The 22,175-nt window shown below is 28.4% G+C and overlaps 1 long non-coding RNA gene across 2 annotated transcripts; it reads left to right on the forward strand.

Moving 5' to 3' along the window:
• The first annotated feature begins 3,946 nt into the window (after window positions 1-3,946).
• Window positions 3,947-18,360, forward strand: LOC110659349 (uncharacterized). Of its 2 annotated transcripts, none has more exons than XR_009151334.1 (3): window positions 3,947-4,387; window positions 5,370-5,454; window positions 6,137-7,581. It is a non-coding gene; the product is annotated as an uncharacterized LOC110659349 (long non-coding RNA). The 2 variants fall into 2 exon arrangements; XR_009151333.1 differs by lacking the exon at window positions 6,137-7,581 and adding an exon at window positions 17,927-18,360 and having other exon boundaries at window positions 3,953-4,387.
• The last annotated feature ends 3,815 nt before the right edge of the window (window positions 18,361-22,175 follow it).

Consider the following 22,175-nt stretch of genomic DNA (forward strand, 5'->3'; position numbering starts at 1 on the left):
ATAGATTAATCCTTGTTGATGTCACTTATCAAATGTGTAGTGTAATTCTTTAACAACTTTTGCACATGCATTGCACCTTTTTGCTATATGTTACCAATACTAATTAAAATTTATATTGCAATTAAAATTAGGAAATATGAAGAATATTCATAGGAATGCAATAGCGGCTTTAATTGCATATGCTGGATATTTAGCTTTCTTGCTTCGTGTTTATCGATATATTGAAAGGCCTATGGTGGAATCCAATATTAGGAGACATAATGTTCGACAAGAGTTAATGTGGCAAATAGAGAATAATACAAATATTTGAGACATCTTATGTACGGGACCTAGTACATTTAGAACACTAGTAGGCCTTCTAAAGCAAAAAAATTTACTTAAAGATACTCGTTTCAATAGTATTGAGGAACAAGTTGCTAAATTTCTATGCATTTTAGCTCATAATATGAGAAATCGCTTTATGAACTTTTTCTTTTGTCGAAGTGGGGAAACGATAAGTTGTCATTTTCACCAAGTACTTAAAGCAATCATTTCTCTATAAAATGAGTTTTTGGTACAGCCAAATGGTTCCATGATTCCTCCAGAAATATTGAATAGCAAAGGAAGATTTTATCCTTATTTTAAAGTAAACTTATAAATATTAGCATTTTAGTCAATTGAATTTAATTACATGGTTAGCATACTAATCAATTAAATTCAATTGAATAGAACTACATTGGTGCAATTGATGGAACACATATTCGAGTCAAAGTTCCAAAAGCAAATGTATCGAGATATAGGGGAAGGAAAGGAATACCTATAATGAATATACTGGCTACATGTACATTTGACTTGAGATTTACTTATGCGTTATCTGGTTGGGAAGGATCAGCTTCAGACTCAAGGATACTAGAAAATGCATTAACTAGGGAAGATAAATTGAAAGTTCCTAAATGTATTTGTAATAAAAATTAAAACATTATTATTACTTACCCATTTTTTAAGTAGTTATTTAAAAATTTTCAAATTTTCTATAGGTAAATTTTATCTAATTGATGCAGGGTATCCTTTGAGGTCCAAATTTTTCACTCCATATCGAAGTACTAGGGACCATTTGAAAGAGTACTCTCATTGTCCTCCAGAAAAATATGAAAGAGCTCTTCAATCTTCGACATGCATCACTACACAATGTGATTGAAAGGGCATTTGGAGTGCTAAAAAAGAGGTTCCCTATCATAGCTAGTGGATCAGAGGCAAATTATGATGTTGATACAATTTTCGAAATTGTTTTAGCAAGTTGCATTTTGCATAATTTTCTTATGTTGTATGATCCAGATGAAGATCTCTTACGTTGAGTTGATAATGAATTGATAAAAAATGACTTTGAAACTAATGAAATTAGATCTAATATTAGGGATGCAGATGCTCGACTAGGAGAGCAAATAAGAAATGACATGGCTATGTGCATGTTGCAAGATTATATGTTTAGATCTTAAGCCTGTTTTTATTTCATTATTCTTAAGAGACATTACTTTGTGTTAATTACATTATTAAATTTCTTTATGTTTATTTTTATTTCATATTGTTTTTTTATTTTTCTCTATGTGTTGTAATATTGTAAATAAATGGCCACATTAACAGAAGATGATAATTGCTCCGAAAAAACTGAAAAGTATCTTAGATGGCCTAAGGAGATGGAGAAGCTTCTTCTTGATCTTTTGAAAGAATAAAAGGCAAAAGGAAATAAGGTAGAGAAACAATTTAATAAGAGAGCATGGGACAATGTTATTGTTGTTCTTAATGTGGAGTTTCAAAAGAAAGGGAAGACAATTGATAAAGGAAAAACAGTTAATAGGTTGAAGACTATCCAAAAGTTGATGAACCATACAATTGAACTTTTGGATAAAAAAAGTGGCTTTGGGTGGAATGACATTGCAAAGAAAATTGAGGCTATTCCAAGCGTTTGGGAAAGTGTCATGCAGGTATTAATTTGTAGCATGTATAGTTTTGTTTATGATGTTGTTGATATGAGTTTATATTATTGTGTACTTGTGCTAAACTAAGCAAAAAGAGGTTACTTGTATTCTTATCAAATTTTTTCAGGTGAAGAATGAGTATAAATTAGTGCGAGATAAGGAACTTTATTTCTTAGAGGATGCTCCTGATTTATTTGAAAAGGATCGAGTAAATGGAGATAGTGCTAGTAGTGTAAAAGAAAAGGTTCAAAAGTGGCAATCAGATCGAGGTTTGCAAATTGATGAAAGTGATGAGATTTAGGTAAATAAAGAAATCAACCTTGACAATCAAGACCCCTTAACTCAATTTGCTCAACATCCACCAAGTCGTGATAGCTTTTCATCGGCTTCTCATCAATAAAAAATGACATCAAAAGAGGGTAAAAGAAAAAGACTGATGGCTAATATTATTAGTGATAAGATTTTGGAGGTGACATCCTCAATGAAAGAAATAGCATGTGCTATTACAAGTACCAGTTAACGTCGATATAGTGTAATTGAAATTACAACAGAGTTGAAAAAACTAGGATTGAACAAATGGGAGGTCATGGAAGCCCTTGACTTTTTGCATGTGAAGGATCATGAATATTTAGTTGAAAGATACTTTGCATGTGATGATGACATTAAACTTTCTTGGCTGAAGATGAAAATGGGATCACGTTAGTAATAAAATTTATGTTTATGGATGTTGAATGTTGTGGCTATGCTTCCTTAGGAAATGTGAGGTTATAATGATAGGTTTTGAAGTAGTAGATTAACACTTTGCTTTTTGCTTTTTGTTATTGACCTGCTTTATTTATTATGAACTTTTTGAGACTTTGTTTAATGCATTATTAGCAGACTTTGCTTCTTTTCATTTGTTGTGAACTTTTTGAGACATTGTTTAATGCATTATTAGCAGACTTTGCTTTTTTTCTTGTTGTAAGTTGATAAGGACATGTGGTGTGGTGTGGTGGTGGTGGTAGAAGATGAGAGGTGGTAGTGGTGGTGATGGAGGAGGAGGGGTTGTGGTGGTGGTGGCGGTGGAGGAGGAGGGGTGGTGGTGGTGGTAGTGTGGTGCTGGAGGAGTGGTGGTTGTGTTTGTAGTAGAGTGTTAATAGTGATAAATAGAAAAGGACATTTTAGAAAAAAAAATATTGAATTGAATTTTGCATTTATGTCAAATATAAAATTCATTTCATTTAAAATGAATATAAATTCCAAATTTGATATACACCATGCCAAATAAAAGAATTCATTTATAAATGAATTCTATCTTAGAATTCATTTATAAATGAAATGAATTTCATGACAGATTTAAATCAAACAGGGGGTAAGAGAAAAACTCAAAACATAGATAGTTTCTCTCTTCATAATTTAGAGAGAGATTCTATTTTTTAAACTTTTATTGGATTGCTACCAATTGATATAATACTGCTGACCATTAACATTTTGTTTCCTTACTGACAATGGGCAACAGAGCAGAGCACTATGTGTTCACAAAGATAGGAGAGAGGTCCACAAAGGTTGTTTGAAACAAGTTGGATCGAATGGCATGCTATGATGAAAAACGCTAGAGCTGAAGAATGGCTTCATTTTGAACCTCAAACTTCTAAGTTTGAATAATTTTATGACATTTATAAGTAATGAGCTTATTCACCAGCTAGCTAAAGAAGTTTTTCTAGGGGAAAACCAAGAGCACATCTAGATGGAGAGTGTTCCATCTCAACTTATGGATGTTGCTTCTTCCGATGTATTACATGCTTCTGTTCATGTTTCATGCAATTCTTTCCTCTTTTTGCTTAAAAAAAAAAGCTGTGCATTGTTGTAGTGGGTTTTTAACTTATTATAATATATTGGCGATCCAAAGTAAAGTGTCCATCTCCTTTGAGGAAAAAGAGAAATATGTATATATAGACCCAATTCTGAAAAATGGAAGGGAAGGATTCTGGGAGAAAAATGGGATTTGGGGGTATCCATTTCCTTTATCCCAAATAGGGCGGCTCACATCTTGGGTGAAACCGACCGACTCGGCCAATTAATCCGAATCAAACCAATTTGTCGGTTAAAAGTACACGGCCTGGTACATTAAACGCTTCTCATTTTAGGTCGGTTGATGGAATAATTTATTAAAACCCGAGAAACCTAATTTTATCATTTAAAAATCTGTGTGTCTCCTAGATATAGGTTCGCTTGTTTCTCTTCTCTTTCTTTGCATATCCAATGTCGGATTTTTCATCTACACCCTGATCTGGATTCTTGGCTTCTCGTGCTGCAGCAGATCGAGGACGACGAGATCACTTGTGCTCTCCTATCGAACCTTATCAAGCACGTCTTTACCTTCAACAGGCTCCATAACGGCCAGAGGAACTTCTCCGTTCTCTTTCCCCGAAAACGACGGCTATCTTCTCCAGGTAAGTTCTTTTCTCCATCTCCTCTTTATCCCTGTTTGTGTGTTTCATATCCATTTATGTGTTTGGGTTGTTGAATAAATTACTTAACTTCCGATGTGTATTCCGAGAACAACCTTGCATGTCATTTTCATGAAGCTAAAACCAAAATTGGTATTATTACTTTTCTTAATTGTAATTGAATAATTTTTTTTAATCATTTGGATATGTGGACTCTTGAAACCTGACGCGCTTGGATTCTTGAATTTGTGCGTTAATCTTGCACTGATTGTTAATTTTTGGGATAGTTTGAGCTGTTATGGTGTGCTTCTTTTAATTGTTTTCTCTTTTATACTGATTATAGAAAACAGAAATCAACTTAACTTAAGAATTTGGCTCTTTTTTCAACAGACTCACCCTTTTTTAGTTTCTGCGTAATCTTTATTAATTTTGTTTCTCTCTTAATTTTTGGGCAATTTGATATTAATTTTTAATTGTTTTTATAAGTACTAATCATGATAAAATACAATGACAAATCATTCATATTTAACCACTTGGAGATAAAGGTGATTTCTCATCTGTGTTTTCTTCTTTCATCTGTAGTGTTTATCCAATGATCAATCTGTGTCAAAATTGAATGTTTTCCAAGTTCTGTTGATGGTTGTGGCTAATTGTGAATTGATTCCTTTCTTCTGTCTTGATTCTTATATATATATATATATATATATATATATATATATATATATATGCACACACATACTGGTTTCTTAGCGAAACCAGAATGTGACATGGACAAAATGTCTGGTTTCCTCTTTTTTTTTTTTTTAATGTACATAAAAAAAAAAAGCAAATTGGTGGTTTTTCTTCATTTTGGGGTATCTGCAATTTTTTCTCTCAATAAATGGTATTAATCAATGGAAACAAATTGCTGAGTACTTTTCATGCCTGTTTTTAAAAGGGAAAGAAATTGCTGAACTGAAACAACGAGTCATCTTGCTATTTACAGGTCGTTTGATAATTTGCTGAAGTTTTGGCACATTGTTTGCTGAAGTTCTGAGCAGTAAAGACCCCTGTTTCTTTTTGTGGCCATGGTAAGTCTCTCTTCATTCATGCAATGCCTTCTCTGTCTACTTTTTCCTTGCGTTTGCGTGAAACAATTATTCATTCAAGGGTCAAGGATAGAGAAATCTACTGAATAATTTTACCCAAGAACTGCTTCGATAGATATATACCCAAGAACTGCTTTGATAGATAAAAAGCATCATACTAATAAAATTCATTCAAGCTTTAGATCCTTTATTTATGACAGGAAATTTGTAGTTCTTGCTTGATTGATGAGCTTTAGAAGTAAATTTCTTTTTTTAGAATTTTATGAATATCATCAGTTAGTCTTGGATTGGTTAATGGTGACCATATTTTTCCTACTTGTATATTTTAACAGATCCTAACTTACTGTGTCTATTTGATATTTCTGTAAGGCAACAAATGAAAATCTTGATTGTCATTGTATTTTATTAGAATACACAAAACTGATTCAAAATACTAAAGTAACCACTTGTTTCATAGAAAAGTTAAAATTGTCAACAAAAGAATTTGTATAGTTAATTAATATGATTTTTTATTATAGAATAAAAAATCATTTTAATTGTTGCTTTCAAAAAAAAATCATTTTAATTGGTGCCAAAATACACAAGTCATGAATTTAGTAATCAGTGAGACCCGATCGACCAACCAACAAATTCTTATGTTGGGTTGAGTCGGTTTGTATTGCAGGAACATCTTAATTTACAAAATGATGGATTGGGTCAGCTTGGAAGCAAATTTGCTCCCAAAGCGGCTTATGAACAGTCCTAGCTATCATCACCAACGTATGTGATATTCTTTTTTGATTTTAGGTGTGGACTTTCGCACAATTCTTCTTAAAAGAGATCTTCTCAGGACTCTCAAGTCTCAATTGATTTTTTTTTTTTTTTAATGCTTTGAGGAACAAAGATCCTAATTTTGACATGTTGCGCTAATATTGCATGAACCCTGAACTGAGTTACCATGTACGATGTGGTATTTAGAGCCTGGAAGATAATGTCATCCTGAAAACTAGTTGCTGTTTCACAATCCCGTCCCTGTATTTCTTTTTCCTCCAAAATATTTTTAAGGTTTCGGTTTTATCGTTTTATAGAATGCAAATGTTTTTCGATGAGGACCAATCTCGAGTTTGGAAGATAATGTCATTCTTCAAACTACATGTTGTTTAACAATTTAGTTTCTGTATTTTTTTTTAAAAGAAAAATTCTTCTGTTTATTTCTTCAGCAAAGTGATAATTGCAAGACTTTAAGAAGCTTTCATTTTTATTTTTATTTTTTTAAAGATTGCATATGGTATCATGCAGTGCCTATTTTGTTCTTGTAAGTTTTTGGTTTCCAAAATTCTTCTTGTTTTTAAGAAAAATGATCATTCTCAAGGTTTTCAGAAGGTTTCTTTTTTTATTTTTTTATTTTTTTATTTTCAGGAACAAAGGTCCTGATTTTGTGCAAGCAAACAATTAGGCCTTGATTAAGTCTTCTTTTGAAGTTGCAAACTTGCTCTACTGACGCATGGGAAAAATTTTCTGAAAACTACCTGGTCCTTAACAATCTAGTCCCTTTATTTTTCTCCCCAAAATTCTACTTATTTCTCAGAAAAGTGATAATTTTTAAGGATTTTCAAAATTTATCATTCTTACTTTTATAAAATTGCATATGGTTTCATTGAGTGGCAATTTTGAGCTTGGAAGATAAAGTCCTTCTGAAAACTACCTGGTGTTCCACAATCCAGTTCCTGTATTTTTATTTTCAAAATTCTTCTGCATATGTTTTAGAAAAATGACCATTCTCACTATGCCTTCGTTTCCCCTCAAGATCATTTGATAAGGCTCATTGCTCAAGATTCCTTATTCCGTGGACTGTATGGTAATTGATCATCAGAGACTCTGATCAGCATTTTACTACATACAAGATTATTATTGCAGTATGCTTGAATGTGAATGTAGGAAAGATATTTTGTAGCTAGGCAGTCAGGATTACGGCAACTATTAAACTTTCTGCTTCTTACTCCCTGTTTTTGAGTGGCATTTTTATTCTATTCTGGTTTTGCTGAAATTCATTTGGGGATTGATATCTGAGTTTCTCTTGCAATGTTCTTTATTTGTAGGAATTGGGAATTACTTTGATAATTTAAATCATAAATACTTCTGGCCTAATTGATTTTGCTTTTTATCAAATTTGTAATTTGTGCCGATTGAGATCTGTTACATCACTGCTTTTTAGATGTTATTGCAGCACATATTTCAGTTTACAGGTTATATAATATGACTTGAGAAGTTGATTGTATTTCCTTTTGCGTGTTCTTTCCATCTATTCCCTGCTACTCCCTTACCCCTTTATTCTCTTCCTATTTGACATTGAATTATTAATAGCCATCCATTTATTACCAATTGTACTAAAATGATGGAAATACTTTTTTGTTTACGTGAGGTTGTTTGTGCTTTTTGTTTGCTGATTATATGATATATGCTGATGTTTGCATAATTATTTGCATGTTCTTAATTTATAATTTTTCCTTTAGTTTTGCTTTTCTTTGATGAAAATACTTTTTTTTGTCTGGTGAGCCTATTAGTCCTTTTCTTGTTTGCTGGTTATATGCTGACGTTTGTAGATTTATTTTCATGTTCTTAATTTATGATTTTTCCTTGAGTTCTACTTTTCCTTTTCGTCTGTAATGGTGGTACCTTGCTTTAGAATATGGTGGCCAAGTGTTACTTGGTTTGAATTTGAAGTGTTTGCTAGCTGTAGAATATCACCTATTGCAATGCAATTTTTTATTTGCAAACTCTGTTTGATGTGTGTTCTTTGTCATTTTCTGTGTTGCTTTGGCATGTGTCATTAACATTGTTGTTTGTTATCTTGTTGTATTTTCTCAATCTTATGTGCTGTTGTAGACCATGTAGCAGTCTCATATTACTTGTTGCCTTTTTTTTTTTGGGTTCGAATTTTGTATATATGCAATATAATAATGGCCTTGGAGGCTCTTCTTTGGAAAAATTCTTCTGCGTTTTGGTGTTGGCTGTATGTGTGAGATGTGCTAGCCAAAACAAAAACCTGCAAGGGCTAATGGTATGGTATCTTCCAAATAAAGTAAGTGAATGAAATGTTGACAACACTATATGCACAATAAGGTTTATATATTATTTTATTTTAAATAATTTTAATTCTTCATTAAGTTTCTTCTTTAATTTTTATTTTATTTTCTATATTCACTTTGTTAAAGTCAAGTGATAAGAGGCAATGTCTTAATTCAATAAAATATTTAATTGTTACTCTGTTTATGTAATGGTGCCGCAATATTCCATTTTATTTTAAAATTTTCGTTTGTAATTTCCTAATTTCCATTTTGATATTCCCTTTTGCTGAGATTTTATTCTCTTTTTCTACTTTCATTTTCATTTTTTTAATTATATATTGGGTTTAAATTATTTTAATTCTTCATAGAGTGAGAGAAGCCATGCTAATCCTTTTTTTTTTTTCAATTTCCATTTGAGTTGGTCACAAACAGGCCAAATTTATAATACACCCAATTTTATTTGTTTTAATTGATTAAATGACAATATTATCCACACTTTAAATGGTTTACTAACGAGAAAGTGTAGATATTTTATTTTTTAATCAAACAAAAAACATTCATTTATAAAATTTGGACCATGAACACCATCACCTTTTTCATTTCTTGATTTGTAATTTTTGTTTATTTAAATTATTTTGATTCCCCAGCAAATTAACTATAGATATTACTGAAATTACTTTTTTTTTTCAATTTACATTTTGATAATTTTTCTACTTTTGTAATTTTTAATTTGTTTTAAATTATTTTAACTTTTTTTCTTACTTTTGTAATTTTTAATTTATTTTAACTCTTCAAGATATTTTTTATAATTTTTTTGGATGTTCTTTGCTGAGATTTTATTCTCTTTTTGCTATTTTTATTTTCATTTTTTTATTAATATATTTTTAAATTATTTTGATTCTTTTAGAGTGAATGAAGGTAAGATATTCCATTTTTTGCAATTTCCATTTTAGATTGGTCAAGCTCCAAATTTTGTAATCACCCCATTTTATTTGTTTTAATTGATTAAATGACAATATTATCTACATTTTAAATAGTTTACTAACGAGAAAAACATAGAGTGGAGTGAATTTATGAAATTTGGACTGTGAACCATACGTTTTTCAATTTTTTATTTTCATTTCTCCTTTTTTTATAATTATTATTTTATTTAAATTATTTTGATTTTCTAACAAATTAATTATAAATATTTGTGAAATTACTTTCTTTTTTGATTTATATTTTGGTATTCTTTTTTTTTCTCATTATGTAATTTTTATTTTATTTTACATTATATTAATTTTTCTGGAATTTTTTTGTAATTTTTTTTATATTCCTATCTGCTGAGATTTTATTCTCTTTTTTCTATTTTCATTTTTATTTTTTTATTTATATATTTTTCTAATTATTTTAATTCTCCTATACTAAACAAAGCCATGCTATTTGTATTTTTCCAATCTCCATTTGGGTTTGGTCACACCCCAATTTTCGTAATACTATTACCCGATTTCATTTGTTTTAATTGATTAAATGACACTATTATCTATGGTTTACTAACGAGAAAGTGTAGATATTTTGTCATTTAATCAAACGAAAAACATAGAGCAGAGTTAAAAATTTTGGATTTCACTTTTGATTTTCGCATTTCTACTTTCTTTTGTGATTTTTATCGTATTTAAATTATTTTGATTCTCCAACAAATTAACTATAGATATTATTGAAATTACTATCTTTTTTCAATTTACATTTTGCTTTTTTTTTTTTTTTACTTTTGTAATTTTTATTTTATCTAAAATTATTTTAATTCTTCAAGATTTTTTGTTTTAATTTTTTTTTTATATTCTCTTTGATGAGATTGTCCTTTTTTTTTTCTTCTTTCATTTTCATTTTTTTTTATGTATTTGTTTTAAATAATTTTAATTCTTTTAGAGTGAACAAGGTAAGTTATTCCTTTTTTTGCAATTTTCATTTGGGTTTGGTCAGACTCCAAATTTCGTAAGACGTCCTATTTTATTTGTTTTAATTGATTAAGTGACAATATTATGGTTTACTAACAAGAAATTGTAGATATTTTGTCATTTAATCAAACAAAAAACGTAGAGTGAAGTGAATTTATAAAATTTGGACTGTGACCAGAAACACCGTTTTCATTTCTGATTTTCGCTTCTCTCCTTCTCTTTGTAATTTTAATTTTATTCAAATTATTTTGATTCTCCATCACATTAACTATAGATATGGAATATCGCTGCACCATTACATAAACAGTGTAACAATTAATTATTTTATTGAATTAAGACATTGCCTCTTACCACTTGACTTTAACAAAGGGAATATAGAAAATAAAATAATTTGTTGAAATAATTTATTCTCTTTCATTTTTTATTTATTTATGTATTTGGTTTAAATTATTTTAATTCTTCTAGAGTGATAGAAGCCATGCTAATCCTTTTTTTGCAATTTCCATTTGAGTTTGGTCACACACAACCCAAATTTCATAATACACCCCATTTCATTTGTTTTAATCGGTAAAATGACAATATTATCCACACTTTAAATGGTTTACTAACGAGAAACTGTATATATTTTATTATTTAATCAAACCAAAAAGTTTGTTTATAAAATTTGGATCATGAACACCTAATTTCTTGATTTTCGCTTCTCTTCTTCCATTTGAAATTTCTATTTTATTTAAATTATTTTGATTCACCAACAAATTCATTATAGATGTTATTGAAATTACTTTTTTGTCAATTTACGTTTTGATAACTTTTTCTACTTTTGTAATTTTTAATTTATTTTAAATTATTTTAACTCTTTTTTTTTTTACTTTTCTAATTTTTAATTTATTTCTTCAAGATATTTTTTATAAATTTTTTGATATTCCTCTTTGTTGAGATTTTATTCTCTTTTTGCTACTTTTATTTTCATTTTTTTGTTAATATATTTGTTTTAAATTATTTTGATTCTTTTAGAGTGAATGAAGGTCAGATATTCCTTTTTTTTTGCAATTTCCATTTTAGTTTGGTCAGACTCCAAATTTCGTAATACACCCCATTTTATTTGTTTTAATTGATTAAATGACAATATTATCTGCACTTTAAATGGTTTACTAATGAGAAAATGTAGATAATTTAATTAAAAAAAAAACATAGAGTGAATTTATGAAATTTGAACTGTGAACCATACGTTTTTCAATTTTTGATTTTTTTTCTCTTCTTTATTTTATAATTTTTATTTTATTTAAATTATTTTGATTTTCTAACAATTAATTATAAATTTTTTTGAAATTACTTTCTTTGTTTGATTTACATTTTGGTTTTTTTTTCCCTCATTATATAATTTTTATTTTTACATTATATTAATTTTTCTGGAATTTTTGTTGTAATTCTTTTTGATATCTCTATTTGCTAAGATTTTATTCTCTTTTTTCTACTTTTATTTTCATTTTTTTATTTATATATTCTTCTAAATTATTTTAATTCTCCTATACTGAACAAAGCCATGCTATTTTTTTTTTGCAATTTCCATTTGGGTTTGTTCACACTCCAATTTTCATGATACTAGTACCCGATTTTTTTTTTTTTCATTGATAAAATGACAATATCATCCACACTTTAAATGGTTTACTAACGAGAAAGTGTAGATATTTTGTCATTTAATCAAACGAGAAACATAGAGCGAAGTGAATTTAAAAAAATTGGATTTCACTTTTGATTTTCACATCTCTTCTTTCTTTTGTATTTTTTATCATATTTAAATTATTTTGATTACTATAGATATTATTGAAATTACTATCTTTTTTCAATTTGCATTTTGATTTTTTTTTTGTAATTTTTATTTTATCTTAAATTATATTAATTCTTCAAGATTTTTTGTTGTAATTTTTTTTTATGTTCTCTCTGATGAGATTTTATCCCTTTTATTTTTCTAGTTTCATTTTCATTTTTTTTTATTTACACATTTGTTTTAAATAATTTAATTCTTTTAGAGTGAACAAGGTAAGCTATTCCTTTTTTTGCAATTTCCATTTGGGTTTGGTCAGACTCCAAATTTCATAATACGCTCCATTTTATTTGTTTTAATTGATTAAGTGACAATAATATCCACACTTTAAATGGTTTACTAACGGGAAAGTGTAGATATTTTATCATTTAATCAAATAAAAAACATAGAGTGGAGTGAATCTATAAAATTTGGACCGTGAATGACAACACCTTTTTCATTTCTGATTTTCGCTTCTCTTCTTCCTTTTGTGATTTTAATTTTATTTATATTATTTTGATTCTCCAACAAATTAATTATAGATATTACTGAAATTACTTTCTTTTTTCAATTTACATTTTGATATTTTTTTTTTTACTTTTGTAGTTTTTAATTTATTTTAAATTATTTTGAGTCTTCAAGATTTTTTTTATAATATTTTTTTTTGATATTCCTCTTTGCCAAGATTTTATTTTTTCTACTTTCATTTTTATATTTTATGTGTTTGTTTAAAATTATTTTGATTCTTTTAGAGTGAACAAAGGTAGGCTATTCCTTTTTTTTCTTTTTCCATTTGGGTTTGGTCACACCCCAAATTTTTTGATACACCCCATTTTATTTGTTTTAATTGTTTAAATGACAATATTATTCACACTTTAAATGGTTTATTGATGAGAAAGTGTAGATATTTTGTCATTTAATAAAACGAAAAAACATAGAGGAGTGAATTTATGAAATTTGGATTGCAAACTATACCTTCTTCAATTGTTTATTTTCGTTTCTCTTCATCATCTTATAATTTTTATTTTATTTAAATTAATTTGATTTTCAAACAAATTAATTATAAATATTACTGAAATTATTTTCTTTTTTCATTTACATTTTGGTATTCTTTATTCTTTTCATTTTGTAATTTTTATTTTATTTTACATGGAAATGCTTTTTTTGTTTAGGTGAGGTTGTTCATCCTTTTCTGTTTGCTGGTTATATACTGATGCTTGCATAATTGTTTGCATGTTCTTAATTTATAATTTTTCCTTTAGTTTTGCTTTTCCTTTGATGAAAATACTTTTTTGGTTTGGTGAGCCTATTAGTCCTTTTCTTGTTTGCTGGTTATATGCTGACATTTGTAGATTTATTTTCATGTTCTTAATTTATGATTTTTCTTTGTTTTACTTTTCCTTCTCACCTGTAATGGTGGTGCCTTGCTCTAGAATATGAGGTAATAATCATGCTTCTTTGTTGGTGTCTAAGTGTTACTTGGTTTGAGTTTGAAGTGTTTGCTAGCAGTAGAATATCACCTATTGCAATGCAATTTTTTATTTGCAAACTCTGTTTGATGCCCGTTCTTTGTCATTTTCTGTGTTGCTTCGGCTGTCTCATCAACATTGTTGTTTGTTGTCATCTTGTTGTATTTTCTCAATCACATGTGCTGTTGCAGACCATATAGCAGTCTGATATTGCTTGTTGCCTTTTTTTTTTTTGTGTCCGAATTTTATATTCATGCAATATAATCATGGCCTTGAGGGCTCGTCTTTGGAAAAATTTTTCTGCCTTTTGGTGTTGGCTTTACGTGTGAGATGTGCTAGCTAAAACAAAAGCCAGCAAGGGCTATTGGAATGGTATCTTCCAATTAAAATAAGAGAGTGAAATGTTGACAATACTATATGCACAACAAGGTTTATGTATTATTTTATTTTAAATAATTTTAATTCTTCATGAATTTTCTTTTTTAATTTTTATTTTATTTTCTATATTTACTTTGTTAAAGTCAAGTGATAAGAGGCAATGTTTTAATTCAATAAAATATTTAATTGTTGCAGTATTAATGTAATGGCACTGTGATATTCCATTTTATTTTAAAATTTTCTTTGTAATTTCCCAGTTTCCATTTTGATATTCCTTTTTTGCTGAGATGTTATTTTCTTTTTTCTACTTTCATTTCATTTTTTTTATTTATATATTTCATTTAAATTATTTTAATTCTTTTAGAGTGAGAGAAGCCATGCTAATCATTTTTTTGCAATTTCCATTTCAGTTTTGTCATTCAGCCCAAATTTCGTAATTCACCCCATTTTGTTTGTTTTAATTGATTAAATGGCAATATTATCCACACTTTAAATGGTTTACTAACGAGAAAGTGTAGATATGTTATCATTTAATCAAACAGAAAAATTCATTTATAAAATTTGGACCATGAACATCTTTTTAATTTCTTGATTTTTGCTTCTCTTCTTCCATTTGTAATTTTTATTTTATTTAAATTATTTTGATTCTCCCACAAATTAACTATAGATATTACTGAAATTACAATTTTTTCAATTTACATTTTGATTTTTTTTTTTTACTTTTGTAATTTTTAATTTATTTTAAATTATTTTAACTCTTTTTTTTTTACTTTTGTAATTTTTAATCTATTTTAAATTATTTTAACTCTTCAAGATATTTTTTATAATATTTTTTTTATATTCCTCTTTGCTGAGATTTATTCTCTTTTTGCTCCTTTTATTTTCATTTTTTTATTAATATATTTGTTTTAAATTATTTTTATTCTTTTAGAGTGAATATAGGTAAGATATTCTCTCTTTTGCAATTTCCATTTTAGTTTGGTCACACTTCAAATTTCGTAATACACCCCATTTGTTTTAATTGATTAAATGACAATATTATCCACACATTAAATGGTTTACTAACGAGAAATTATAAATATTTTGTCATTTAATATAAAAAAATAGAGTGGATTTAATTTATGAAATTTGGACTGTGAACCATACATTTTTCAATTTTTGATTTTCGTTTCTCTTCTTTCTTTTATAATTTTTAATTTATTTAAATTATTTGGATTTTCTAACAAATTAATTGTAAATATTAGTGAAATTGCTTTCTTTTTTTGATTTACATTTGGGTATTCTTTTTTTTTTTTTTTACATTATATTAATTTTTCAAGAATTTTTTTTTTGGTAATTTTTTTTTATATTCCTATTACTGAGGTTTTATTCTCTTTTTTCTACTTTCATTTTCATTTTCTTGTTTATATATTCTTCTAAATTATTTTATTTCTTCTGTAGTGAACAAAGCCATGCTATTCGTTTTTTTGCAATTTCCTTTTGGGTTTGGTCACATCCCAATTTTCGTAATACTATTACCCGATTTTACTTTGTTTTAATTGATTAAATGACAATATTATCCACACTTTAAATGGTTTACTAATGAGAAAGTGTAGATATTTTGTTGTGTAATCAAATGAAAAACATAAGAGTGGAGTGAATTTAAAAAATTTTATTTCACTTTTGATTTTCACTTCTTTCTTTTGTAATTTTTATCTTACGTAAATTATTTTGATTATCCAACAAATTAATTATAGATATTATTGAAATTACTATCTTTTCTATTTACATTTTATTTTTTTTTTTACTTTTGTAATTTTTATGTTATCTTAAATTATTTTAATTCTTCAAGATTTTTTGTTGTAATTTTTTTTATATTCTATTTGATGAGATTGTCTTTTTTTTTTTTTCCTACTTTCATTATCATTTTTTTATTATGTATTTGTTTTAAATAATTTTAATTCTTTTAGAGTGAACAAAGTAAGCTACCTTTTATCAATCCCCAAATATCGTAATATACCCTATTTTATTTGCTTTAATTGATTAAGTGACAATATTATCTACACTTTAAATGGTTTACTAACGAGAAAGCGTAGATATTTTGTCATTTAATCAAGCAAAAAACATAGAGTGGAGTTAATCTATAAAAATTGGACCGTGAACAGAAACACCTTTGTCATTTCTGATTTTCGCTTCTCTTCTTCCTTTTATAATTTTAATTTTATTTAAATTATTTTTATTTTCCAACAAATTGATTATAAACATTACTGAAATTACTTTCTTTTTTGATTTACATTTTGATTTTTTTTTTCATTTTGTAATTTTTATTTTATTTTGCATCATATTAACTCTTTAAGATTTTTTTTATAATATTTTTTTAATATTCTTTTTGCCGAGATTTTATTTTTTCTACTTTCATTTTCATATTTTATGTATTTGTTTTAAATTATTTTGATTCTTTTAGAGTGACCAAAGGTAAGCTATTCCTTTTTTTTTTTTTCATTTTCCATTTGGGTTTGGTCAAACCCCAAATTTTGTAATACACCCCATTTTATTTGTTTTAATTGATTAAGCGATAATATTATCCACACTTTAAATGGTTTACTAACGGGAAAGTGTAGATATTTTGTCATTTAATAAAACAAAAAAATGAAATTTGGATTTTGAATCATGCCTTCTTCAATTTTCAATTTTTGTTTCTCTTCATTTTATAATTTTTATTTTATTTAAATTATTTGGATTTTCCAACAAATTTTTTATAAATACTACTGAAATTATTTTCTTTTTTTGATTTACATTTTGATTTTTTTTTCATTTTGTAATTTTTATTTTATATTGCATCATATTAATTTTTCTAGAATTTTTTTGTTCTTTTTGATATTTCTGTTTGTTCAGATTTTATTCTCTTTTTTCTACTTTCATTTTCATTTTCTTTTTTTATGTATTTTTCTAAATTATTTTAATTCTTCTATAGTGAACAAAGTGATGCTATTCGTTTTTGTGTAATTTCCTTTTGGGTTTGGTCACACCCCAATTTTCGTTATACACCCCATTTTATTTGTTTTAATTTATTAAATGACAATATTATGTACACTTAGAATTTTTGTCATTTAATCAAACAAAAACATAGGTTGGAGTGAATTTAGGAAATTTGGACTGTGAACACCACCACCCTTTTCACTTTTGAGTTTCACTTCTCCTCTTCCTTTAGTAATTTTTATCTTATTTAAATTTTTTTGATTCTCCAGCAAATTAACCCTGGATATTACTGAAATTACTTTCTTTTTTCAATTTATATTTTTATTTTTTTTCTTTTGTAATTTTTATTTTATTTTAAATCGTTTTAATTCTTCAAGAATTTTTTTTTTCTAATTTTTATTTTGTTTTATTTTAAAGGGTTTTCTGGATCAAAGGCAATTCCCACTTGTGGATATTAGAACAAAGTGAAAACAAAGTATAACAATAAAATCCACCAATTGGAAATTATTTTAATTATGACACTGTTCATAGTTTCTTTGTTCATCTTGTGTTAATTCATTTTTTACCAGAATCCGTCAGATAAAACTGATGGAATTATGACATCCTTGAGAACTAAGAGGGTGATTTGCTTCGATGCAAATGATTGAAATGAAATGTTTTCGGGGCAAGTAATTCTTTCCCCATCGACTGTTTTGAGCTTCCCACTTTTGGAATACATCAAATAAATTTGATGCAAATGTCTCCATCTTTGCTGTGTAGTTCAATTTGTGGATTTGATGTATTTGTGTTTGTATCTAGGCTGCAATATAGGGTGGTGATCTATAGATAGGGTAATCCTGACTATTCCTTTTGCTTCGATAGATGATCATGTGGCTCAAGCCCAGTTTGCATTGGAATGTGAATTTCTTGCAGTTCCAAGAATCATTGCTGCACAATGCCTTCCTTTCCCATCTAGTTCATTTGATATGGTTCACTGCTCAAGATGCCTTATTCGATGGACCAAATATCATAATTGATCATCACGGACTGTGGTCTGCTTCTTTTCACATACAAGATACAGGATTATTTTGGAGATTGATATCTGAGTTTCTCTTGCAAGGTTCTATATTTGTAGAAATTTGGCGCTGCTTCGACAATTTAAATCAGAAATACCACCAACCTAATTGATTTTACTTTTCATCTTATTTGCATTGATTATTTTTGACATTTGTTTTCCTTACTGCCTTTTAGATATTATTGCTGCACATATTTCAGTTTACAGATTACATAATATGACTTGAGAGTTGAGAAGTTAATCGTATTTACTTGTATGTGTTCTTCCCAATCTATTCCTCCATTCTTGCTTCTACAGATCACAGTGTACAGCTGCACACATTTCAGTTTACAGATTACATAAATGGATTTCCTTCTATATTTTCTTCCCATCTATTTCCTTATATGATTGATTTAGATAGTGTGCCTTTATAATCAAAGCTCAAGGATATGTCTCGAGTTGTTTAGGTGAGCTTATTCGTGCTTTTTTAGTTTGCTGGTTATATGTTGAAGTTTGTAAAGTTATTTTCATGTTCTTAATTTATGATTTTTCCTTTAGTTTTTCTTTGCCTTTTTCTTTGCTCTAGAATTTAAGGCAATAAGAATGCTTCTTTGTTGGTGGCGAAGTTTTACTTGGTTTTTCCAGCCTCTTTCTACTGTGGTTTGAGGTTGAAGTGTTTGCTATCAGTAGAATATTGCTTGTCGCAATGCAATTTTTTATTTGCAAACTCTATTTTTTTTTAGTTTTTATGTGTTTTCTTTGTCATTTTCTGTGTTGCTTTGGCATTCTTGTGTCTACTTTTTCAATTTTATGGCTGTTAAAGACCATGTTGCAGTCTCATATTACTTTATGCTTTTACCTTTCTTTGAATTTTGTATATATGCAATATAATCATTGCCCTGAGGGGTTTTTTAGAAAATTTTTCCTGCCTTTTGATGTTGGCTTTATGTGTGAGATGTGCTAGCTGAAAGTGGAACCAGTAAGGGCTAGATGGAATGGTATCTTTCTACTGTTCTTGGAATGGTAGAAATTTTGGGCATTTTGTTATTGTAGCAAAAAAGAGGGTCAAATTCTTTCATTGCCAAAGCGACATCATTTTTATTTGGCCTAGCAAATTGCCTTGTTCTTCTTGTCTCGGCAAACCAGACCTCTGCTTTTCTGTTGTTATTTTTGTTTGGCTGAACCAGAGCTCTTCCTTTTGCTTTCCATGAAGCAGACTGTGTTCCTCTCTCTTATGCGATGTGCAGTAGGAAACATGACGTCGTTTTCCTATTGTGATGTCGTGCCCGTTGTAGCTGATATCAGTTTCCTTTATTTTTTTTTTTTAGCTTTGTTTTTCTTTTCCATTCGGTACTTGGCCTTTCAATCAACCAGAGGAATCTGAGGTGAGAGGTTAGTTGGTTTGCTTCTTTTTCGTAGTTTTTTCTTGCTGTACTATTTTGCTTCTTCAATTGAGTTTTCTTCTATTTGTTTTGACAATGGTGGTTTGGTATGGATACTTTGAGGATGGTAGTAGTTGGGTGGTCATTACTGTTTTCTCTCTCTCTCTCTCTCTCTCTCTCTCTCTCTCTCTCTCTCTCTCTCTCTCTATATATATATATATATATATATATATATATATGTTTATTATCATGAGATTTTCTGTCTTGTTTAGAATGGGTTTGTGTTGTTAGCTCAACTCTTGGTAATTTTATTCACATTTCAAATTTAAATTTTTTGTTCCCTTCTTGTTATGTTGGTTTAGATTGTATGTTTGTGATATTGCTTTATTTGATTTAATTGCGTCTTGATTTTGCATTAATTGATCTAATAATTTCTCATATTTTTCATGTTTTTTGGATGCTGTTCTTGCCGTCTGTTTTATTGTGATTTAGTGTATTTTGTTTGCTGATTGAATTTTGTTCAAAGGTTATCCTCATTGCCCATTTAGGATCCACTTTTCAAAAAAAAAAAGGCAGTGCATTTTGTTAAAAATTTTTGCTCGCTCAATTTCGAGGTTTGATAAGGAATTCGAGCACCTCATTCTTACTGTTATTCATGCATTCAATTTACCTTCAACTGTTCCTAGCTAACTTACCTCAAGCACCAATGTCACACCTTACCCCTCTGTAAGGTATAACATGATCCCGTAGAATACCTAATGAACTACCGAACTTCACCTACCGATAACTCATTAAGTACCCTACAAGGGATTTTAAACAATTTTCTTACTTTTGATAAGTGGTGAGCATTTTCTAATAGGTATTAAAACATTTAATTAAAGTTGAAAACCAGTTAAAATTTTTGGCTCATTTTATTTTTCCGCAAATTTTATAAAAATTTCGGTAGAGTGCCGTCTGTATTTTGAGAAAATAGTTCTTCAAATACCTGAGAAAAAAGCACTTTCAATAATTTTTCTCAACAATTTCTTCAAATTCACAATTATCTCAATCAATTTCATCACATTTATCAACTTCCAAATTTCAAATCCACCATTTCCAATATCCAACAATCATCAAATACCATTAATGAATTTCATTCAATTCAAAATAAAATACTACCATTCATATTTCATTAATGACAAAGTAATTTATATACATCATTGCAAGAATTTACATTAAAAGAAATTCAAACTAAAATTTATTACAAATTTTATACAAACTTTGTACAAGCTGCTCAAGACCGATTTTACATGTCCATACAATTACGTGCAATACATACATCAAAATGAATATTTACAGTCAGGGTATAAATTATACCCGATATAACTTCAAGGTAAGTCGCTCCACAATCCTCAGCAGCTCACTCTGCTGCTCCTCTAGTCTCTAAATCTGCGATAGCAATAACAGCCATCGCTGAGTGTTAGGACTCAATGGTGCACATCATACGAAAATAATCTTTATGCAGAATTTAAATCACATTTATTCAAAAATTGGACTAAACATGGGAATTAAATACAAAACATGAATTATGAGATTTTAATCTAAACAAGTTCATTTCGAAGTGTCAAAACACATTTCATAAAACCCACAATTATATCATGCCATTCGAAATAAATATAATCTCAATAGCCAGAGGCTAAGGAGAAGTCATCACAAGGCTAGCTAGCTCAAATATATGGATATCCATTCAATTTCTTCTTCTACTGGCACACAACTCAACACTTCAGCCAGAGAAGGAATCAAAATTCGAAATTGATTACCCCCACTAGTCATGCTAGTGAGGTGTTCAAATATATGGTCATGACACTGTGGTTTCAAAACTTATCTTAACAATTTAATAACATTGCCATTTCAAATATACAAAAATAAATTTCAACAATTTAAATAAAAAATATCATAATAATGTCACAATTCAATATTTCAAATTCTTCAAAACAATATGCATAAAATAATTTACAGAAATTATAAGTTGTGCACAAACCTTAAACGAGTTGCCTCTTGGCCTTGACTCGATTCCTCGGGTTCTTTCCTGGTGTTCTTTTCAACTAAAATACACAATTTTACAGTGTTTCAGTATCATAACTTAGCATAAATCCAAAAATAAATTTAAATTCACTTTTACCTAGCTCTAATATGCTAAACTTGACGTTCTTGAAATTTTATATTTCGGAATTACTATTCACTACACTATTCGAGTCAAATTGTTGACTTTCTAAGGCTTAATAGGTATGGGAATTTCAACTTCACTCACATACCATATTTTGGTCACTAAATTTGTTGGTTTTGGTTGTTTACTCAGATTCTAAGTCTTTTAGGCAAATTTGCAAATTTTCAGTGTTGGTGTCTTAAGTTGCACTGTTCCATTGGTCATTTTACTGTTAGAATTTGATAAAACTTTCTTCATAGAAAATGTTTTCTATTGTCTTAAGTTTATTCTCCTTTTTGAATCACTCTAATTGGAGTTTTGTAGCTCAAGTTATAGCCATTTGAACCATGACTGCCGGATTGGACTTAACCCAGATTTCTAGGCAAATTTTGGTTCTGACAGTTTTAGGTTATCAACTTTGCGTGGCCAAATGACTTGGTTAATGGCGTAATTTGGGTTTGTGTTCTTCATGAAAGTTTTAAGTCTATATCTCATCTGTCTACTGGTAAA

The sequence above is a fragment of the Hevea brasiliensis genome, chromosome 9, assembly GCF_030052815.1.
Source record: "Hevea brasiliensis isolate MT/VB/25A 57/8 chromosome 9, ASM3005281v1, whole genome shotgun sequence".
Classification (NCBI taxonomy): domain Eukaryota; kingdom Viridiplantae; phylum Streptophyta; class Magnoliopsida; order Malpighiales; family Euphorbiaceae; genus Hevea; species Hevea brasiliensis.